Source organism: Hemicordylus capensis, chromosome 7, assembly GCF_027244095.1.
Source record: "Hemicordylus capensis ecotype Gifberg chromosome 7, rHemCap1.1.pri, whole genome shotgun sequence".
Classification (NCBI taxonomy): domain Eukaryota; kingdom Metazoa; phylum Chordata; class Lepidosauria; order Squamata; family Cordylidae; genus Hemicordylus; species Hemicordylus capensis.
This window is the reverse complement of record NC_069663.1, coordinates 3,947,430-3,955,261: the sequence shown is the minus strand read 5'-3', so window position 1 is coordinate 3,955,261 and position 7,832 is coordinate 3,947,430. Positions and strand designations below refer to the sequence as shown.

Here is a 7,832-nt window from a genome sequence, read left to right as displayed (position 1 = left end):
TTCAGAGAGGAGCATTGACCAATCAGCAATGCAGGAAATGTAGTTGATGTTTAATCCAACCTGGGACTTTTACACAAAGCAGGCTTTACCACGAGTTTACGGGGGGACTTTACTGCGAACTCGAAGTTTTCAAAAAAACCTGGCGCAAATAGTGGGGTTTTTTTTAACCCTGGATATAAATCGGGCTACACTCTAATGTGCAGTGAAAAACCTGAATTGTGTGTGAACAGCTCCCTGATAACTCACAGGGACTTCGGGGTAAATCTAGCCGATATATGAATGCATCCCCTCCATTCCAGAGGAGATGCAAGTTAGAGGGCTTCAAAAGCCCCATGTGAAAAGCTTCCTGGTGACTCAAAGCCCAATCATGGCCCTGTCTAGTTTCAGGGGAGGAACATGAATGGAGGCCTTGGATGATTCATAAAAAGGTCATACAATGAAAATGCTAGAAGGGATCCAGTGAGAATCAGCCAGGCCTGGCTCTCTCCTGAGACAGAGTAAGTCCATTTGGGGCAGCAGCAGTAGTGGCCTTTCCTAACAAGCCAGGGGGCACCAAAGGAGACAGCTCGGGTCGTTCTTCTCTCTCTCCTCCCCCACCCGGGATCTGTGCTACTGCAGGCTGGTCAACCACGCATCTCTACCTGATGAATGGCCAGCCTGCAGGCAGCTGCCTCCTTTGGTGCCCCCTCTGGGCACTTTCCAGATTAGCCCCTGCAACAGGGTCACAACATACGTGCGAAGTGTGCTTCCACACTTCCTGTGTTGCGACACCGCAGTCCCTACGCTGTCAGTAGGGTGCCACTCACATTTCTGATGCCTTATTCTGGATTTTATCGCTGTAATTTAATGCAATAACGTTGTATGTCCTTTGCAAAAAAAAAAAATATATAGCTGTAATTTTTCCATTTTAAGAGGGTCACAATTCTGTTTCGGCATTGTAAGTGGTGTGGTGAGGATGGTTACATCTGCGTGGATGGTGATTTATCAGTATAAAGCTCCTTTCCGTTTTAGAAATTTCTTTCTTTTCTTTTTTTCGATGGGGTTGTGAAGAACTTTACACCTTGATTTTTTTCTCCATGCGGTCTGCAAAAGAAAGCCAACGTTCTGGCAAGGCTGGAAATGTGCTCCCTACAGCAGCAGAAACGTGGAGACCGCCGGGGGCTGCCCTCCTCCTGCTTGGCCGTCCCATTGTTCCTGAAGGCAGCAGCCACAATAAGAAGGTTTGTGCACAGAAGTCCCCCCCCCCACTGTGAGCTTACAAGCAAGTTCTGTGGCACAGCCTTCCCCGCCCCCCTCCCCGAGTGCATTTGCATCCCTTTTTCTCGCCCGTTTTTGCGCACAGTTCTAATAAAGCTAATAACAATAATAATGCTAAGGGGGGGGGCCCTCTTGCTTTACATGTGCCACAGCCAGAGAGAGAGAGAGAGAGGAAAGAAAGACGCATCCTTGGGGGCGAAGTTGAACCATGTGTGTGCTTGAACGTTTGAGTGTGTGCACATGCGTCTCTCTTTCAGAAAGCAAAAAGGAGATGCAAACTCCTCAACAGTGGATTGCAACTCTGCAGCTGCCAGTGCAGTTTCTTTTGGGGTGGGTGGGTTGCAGCACACAGTATGAACGGTTCCGCCGGGGGGGGGGCATTGTTTCATGGACTATGCAACAAACGGCTTACACCATTTCTTTACGTTTCCAATGCGATCGTGCCAAGCCGAAGCATTTTACACCACCCCAACCACTGTAGAGCATGTAATCTGGAAAGCACCCTGGTTCATTCGGACAAGCCACTACTGGACAGCAGAGAGCGACTGGCCCAAACTCACCCTGTGCCATGTACCAGGACCTATTGCCACACCAGGTTGGTCTGGGGAGGGAGAGCTCTGAGGACAAGGTTCCTGGTTTCCAGGAGATACCTGCACAACCTGGGCGCTTTCCAGGTTAGCCGCTCAACAGTGGCACAATGCTTCCCTTCAGGCAAATCCCATTCAAAATGTAAATAGCAAAGCACCCAGCAGGGGGAGCAGTGTCATGCAAACGAACAACCCAAAAAAACAGCAACTTTTTTACGCTGGATATATAACATCACAGCACTAAATCACATCGATTCAATTCTAAACAAGGCATTGGAAATGTGAACGGCACCCTGCTGTCAGCGTAGGGACTGCGGTGTCGCAACACAGGAAGTGGGGAAGCACACTTCATAGATACACCGTGTCCCCATTGCAGGGTATAATCTGGAAAGCGCCCTGGCCCCAAAGCTACCCTCGGGGAACCTTCTGTATCCCCAGCCATATCTGGACCTATTGCTGAGGGTTCTGAGGATGAGGAAACTGAAGCGTCACCTTGCTCTGAGGACACCTCATTGCTGCTGATGCTTCCAGCTGCAGATGCCAGACTGCGGGGAGCCCGGAGAGGCCTCATCCCCTAGGAAGCTGCTGTCTACTGAGACTATTGCCCCCCCCCCTCCAGCTCAATATTGTCTACACTGCTTGGCAGCATCTCTCCAGGGTTTCATGTTGGGGTCTTTCCCAACCCTGCCTGGAGATGCTGCCAGGGATTGAACCAGGACCTCCCGCATGCTAAGCAGATGCTCTACCACTAAGCTACAGCAGCACCATTTCCAAGGAAGTTGCCTTCTACCAAATCAGGCCATTGGCCCATCTAGTTCAACACTGGCTGGCAGCAGTTCTCCAGGGTTTCAGGCAGAAGTCTTTCCCAGCGTTACCTGAAGATGCCGTGGGTTGAACCTGGGACCTTCTGCATGTAAATCCAATGCTCTACCGCTAAGCTACAGCAATTGCCCCAACAATCTGCTCCCTGAGATGACTACGTCACCTTGCTTCATGGTGGGGCCGCCCCGTCCAAGCCACTAAGCCACACAGACTCTCCAATATTTTCAGCAGCGTGGTGAGTGACCCTTTGGATTTCTATACACTCCTGGCTTGATCCTTTAAAAGGGATTGATGGTCCCAAGTTCCAGTTGCAGGATTCAGACTGGTTCATCTTGATGTACCCCCCATGCTCGCTTAAATACATACATACCGGAAAGAACTAAGAGGACGAACAGCAGCAAGGTGGATGGACTCGATTACGCAGGGGCATAGCAAGGTTGGAGTGGGCCCAGAGACAAGATTTTAAAATGCCCCCCACTCACTGAAGCTCAGCTCATGAAGTAAAGAAATCTTAAAAGAAGCTGAACAGTGGTAACAAAAAGCATCTCTCTCTCTCTCTCTCTCTCCTATGTGCCACTATAGAACATCATCCTAAATTATATTTTAAAAGGTTTTGTAAATTGTGGATGATGCAAGTCATTTAATGCATTTCCCAGTCATGTGACTTGCCTCTGGGGGAGGGGGTCCCCAAGGCAGTGGGGCCCCAAACACTGTCTCCCCCTGCCCTATTAAAGTTACACCCCTGCGATTACGACAGCAGTGAATGCACCACTGAGAGACCTAAAAGGCCAAGTTGAAGGCAGATTATCCTGGAAAGAATCTATCTATGTGGTTGCTAAGAGTCGACACCGACTTGACGGCACTTATCAATCAGCAAGAACTAGAAATGTAAGCTTCGGAGGTGCATTTGCATGCATAGTGGTGGGGACATCACTTGCACCCCCCTAAAAAAAAAAAAAATCAGTGCAGGCTGGCATGCAAAATGAAATCTGAACAGACATTCTCAATCCGTTGGCTGTTCTTTCTCTCTGCTTTGATCGATATTTTGCTACCAGGTCGGTATTAGGTAGGGCCTTCCTTCCATTGTTTAATTCTATGGCCATCGGGTTATTAGCTGAACAAACAGGTGGGTGTGACTGAAGCAGTTGCTGCCCAAGGCGGAGAATTATGTTGACTGTATGGCTAAAATTCTCTTCCAAGAGCTGAAATGCCTTAGTGATTAGTCCTGCTGCTAGCCTGAGTCCCCGGCTTTTGCCATTTAACCAAGCCTGGTCATTTGTCCTACTGACAGTAATGGGCTTTATTGGGTTACTATTTGTGAAGTTTGTTTTGATGCCTGCCAGAGGTTACTGCACTCTAGGGGTGTGCACGGAACCGCCAACTGCGGTCTGGCACTGGGGTGGGGTGGGGTCGCTTTAAGAGCGGTGGGAGGGTTTACTTACCCCTCCCGCCACTTTCCCGCTTGCCACCGTAAACATACGAGTAATTGGGGCGGCAGGATACCTCCCTGCCGCCCCTTCCCCGACGTTACTTGCAAAACCTCCCAGGAGTGCATTGCGCGCCTGCGCGCACATCACAGTGACGTTAAGCGCGCGCTCGTCTCTGTGACGTGCGTGCGGAGTGCACTCCTGGGAGGTTTTGCAAGTAACGTCGGGGAAGGGGCGGCCCAATTACTCGTATGTTTACAGCGGCAAGCGGGAAAGGGGTGGGAGGGGTAAGTAAATCCTCCCGCCGCTCTTAAAGCGACCCCCCCAATCCAAACCACCCAGGTCCGGACTGGTCCGGACCGGTCCGGAGGCCTTTTCAATGGCTTCCGGACCGGTCCGGGTCCATCCCTACTGCACTCCTGTGCACTCTTTCTAGGGAATCATGTTCCATCAAACTCCATGACTCTTACTTCTGATCAAATATTTATTTATTTATGTTTATGTTTATGAGTACCCAGAATGTTGGGGGGCAATATGCTAAATTATTGTAAACCGCTTAGAGAGCTTCCAGCTATAGAGCGGTATATAAATGTAAGTGCTATTGCTATTGCTATTGCTATTATTTATGTTTATTCACCAAACATTTGTCTCTGGGAGGTTAACATAAAACAATGAAAGCACATATAAAAGTTAAAACAAATCAACAGTTTAAAATCAACCATAAAATTAAAACAGACATTTTTTAAAAAGCTGAGAAAGCTTTTCAATATGCTTAGGATCCTGCTTAGGAATATGCTTAGGATCTGGCAAGCAAAGTGTGTTACAGATATTTTTATCATAGTTTTTATATACACACATACACACACCATTATACAAGAGAGAGAAAAGGAATAGGGTCAAACAGCCCAATTCAGACACTATGCTGCATGAGTGTACAGATAGATGTCTGTACACTCGTACATGTGTTTGTGTGAATGGCTATACCTGAGTTCATTTTTAAAGTGAACCTGAATGCAGGCCCTTCAAATGCAGGGTACAGATTGGAAGTATACTGCTGTACCTGCAATCAACATAACATGTGAATGACTATACCTGTGTACAGATCTGTACCTGTGTACACTGTACACACGTTCTACAGTGTTGAACATAATGTGTGAATGAACCTATTATCACTACATTTCTTATTCCAATGGACCAAGGGCAGGCAAACTTTGTCCCAGGTGCCAAAGTGCAGACAACATGATTTTGAGTGGCACTCACACTGACATCTGAGAGGAGGCTCCACCGCTGAATTTAGCAGGAGCCATTGTTGCAGGGGATGATGGGAGCTGTAGTCCAACAACATCTAGGGACCCCAGTTTGAGAGACCTCCTGTTCCATTGGGTTTCTTCTCCTAAGTTGGGAGTGCACACGGTTGCAGCTTGTGAAGGCTATGCAATGTGCTACAGGAAGTCCTCAGACTTATGACACAATTGCTTCCTGAAAACTATGTCTTCAGTCACAGAACGTCTTAACTCAGAACCCATTTTTCAATAGGAATCAACGTTCTAAGGAGGGGAGTTGGTTCCTTAACCACGGTTACATACCTTATTTCCCCCACCCCGCCCCCCTGCTGCTGGCACAAAACAGCTACAATACAGGAGAAGGAGGAGAGCTGGTTTTGTGGTAGCAAGCACAAATTGTTCCCTTTGATAAGCAGGGTCCACCCTGGTTTGCATTTGGAAGGAAGACTACATGTAGTCTCTCCCAGACTACATGTGATCGGGATGGGAGAGACTCCTGCCTGCAACCTTGGAGAAGCTGCTGCCAGTCTGTGTGGGCAATACTGAGCTAGAGGGACCAAGGGTCTGACTCGGTAGAAGGCAGCTTCCTCTGTTCCTATCTCCCAGCCTTGTGTTGTCTAGATGAGAGCATTGCGACAGTTTTAACCCCACCACAAAGTCTTAGCAAAGACACACAGCAAAGCCACCACAGGAGAAGAGGCTGGCCTTATTTCTTAGCAGACCTGGTTTATGCACGAGGCAGAGAGAAGCAGATGTACAGGTGACTTCCTTGCCCTGGCTTGCAAAGAGTCTTCAGTTCTTGCAGCCAGAAGGAAACTGCAAGTCGAGAGGACGAGACAGATCCGAGGCTGCCCACAGTAGCAGGGGATGTGGCAAGGAGGGTTTCCAGCAAGCCTGTTCCAGGAGAAGATGGGACATTTCTGCTGAGGAGTGGCTGAACTTTGGCCAGTCACTATCTTTGGCCAGTCACAGGGTGATGGTAGACTGACTTTGGACTAGACTGGTAGACTGACTTTGGTAGACTGACTTTGGCCAGTCACAGGGTGATGGTAGCCCTAGCAGAGCCAATAAGGATGAGAAACCCGTTCCCCAGTGCCCAGTTCCTTAAGGAGGGCAGAAACCCCTGCAGCGGAAAGGAGAGCAGCTAGAAAGCAACCGGAGTCTGGCATTCCATCCAAAAAGGAGGAGAGAGGCTTGATGATTTGCTATTCAAAAGCTTTTCCAGCTTCCCTGGGGGGAAAAGGTATCTTCATCATGAAAGCCCCATATTTATCTACCTTTATTTGCACACATTATTTATGCTGAAATTTTGCCTTGCCAAGTCGAAAGGCATTCATACAGATTCACCGTGTTGCTCTTGCCTGCCTCTTTTCTTTCTTCCCTCCTTCCCTCTGCTGTCTTTCTCAGCTAAAAATCGAGATTGCATGCTCCTTGGGACAGGGACCTGTCATTTGGCTCTGTGTAAAGTCCATCAATGGTACTTTATCAGTTGTTTGATTGTTCAGAGAGCGTTTCAGCTGTGTACTTCACACCATGACTGCAAAGTAATTCATGAAGCAGTGTTTAACATGTTGTTGGTAGTGTGTGTGTGTGTGTGTGTGTGTGTGTGAGAGAGAGAGAGAGAGAGAGAGAGAGAGAGAGAGAGAGAGAGAGAGAGAGAGAGAGAGAGGTGGTGCAACTGTGGGGAGTCCAGCCAGATTTAACTATTGAACAGAGAGGTGATAAAGCAGGTCAAGCCTTTCGGGAAGTCCTTTTGGAGAAGGGACCATAGCTTAGCACAGAGAACATAGCTGCCTTTTGAGGGGAAGGAGGTGTGAAATAGGGATGTGCGGTTCGGTTCGGATCCGGACCGGTTCGTCCGAACCGGTCCGGATCCGGCGGCTCGATCCCGGACCGAATCGGGCCCTTCCGGGGACCGAGCCGGACCGAATTCGAGCCGGTTCGGTACCGAACCGGCTCGGGTTTCCCGAACCGGTTCGGGAATGAAATTGAGTCTCTGGAGTGTCTCTTTAAAGTTCCAAGTGTGTCCTCCATTTTGTGTCTCCTTCCCGAAACTTTTGCTCCTCCTTGCATCCATTTTGTGATGCTATTTCCAGGCATTGTATTGGCTGCGCTATTGATCCTTGATTGGCCAGAATGAGTCCTTTGGTCTGGTAGGCTGCTTGGCTGTTGCACTGTTGAGAGCTGGCACCCTGTTGACCGTGGGGGGAGTGCAAAGGTGGGGGCTCCCAAAGGAGGGAATTTCAAACCTATATAAACCCAAGCCTCTTCTCTGGAAACTTCTCTTGGCTGCAGTTGTGGGATCATCTCTGAGACCTGCTTGCCCTTTGCTGGCTGCTCTGGTGTCTCTGTGAGTCCTGACTGTGTCCTGTGTCTCTCTTTGTGTGCTCTGTCTAATCCTTTGTCCACCTGCCCTTTGTGACTCTCTGTGTGTCTCCTCTCTCTGTCTGTCTCTT

At 48.8% G+C, this 7,832-nt stretch overlaps 1 non-coding gene across 1 annotated transcript; it reads right to left on the bottom strand.

Moving 5' to 3' along the window:
• Positions 1-2,536: 2,536 nt before the first annotated feature.
• TRNAA-AGC (transfer RNA alanine (anticodon AGC)) lies at positions 2,537-2,607 on the bottom strand. The gene has a single exon. It is a non-coding gene; the product is annotated as a tRNA-Ala (tRNA).
• Between the last annotated feature and the right edge of the window lie 5,225 nt (positions 2,608-7,832).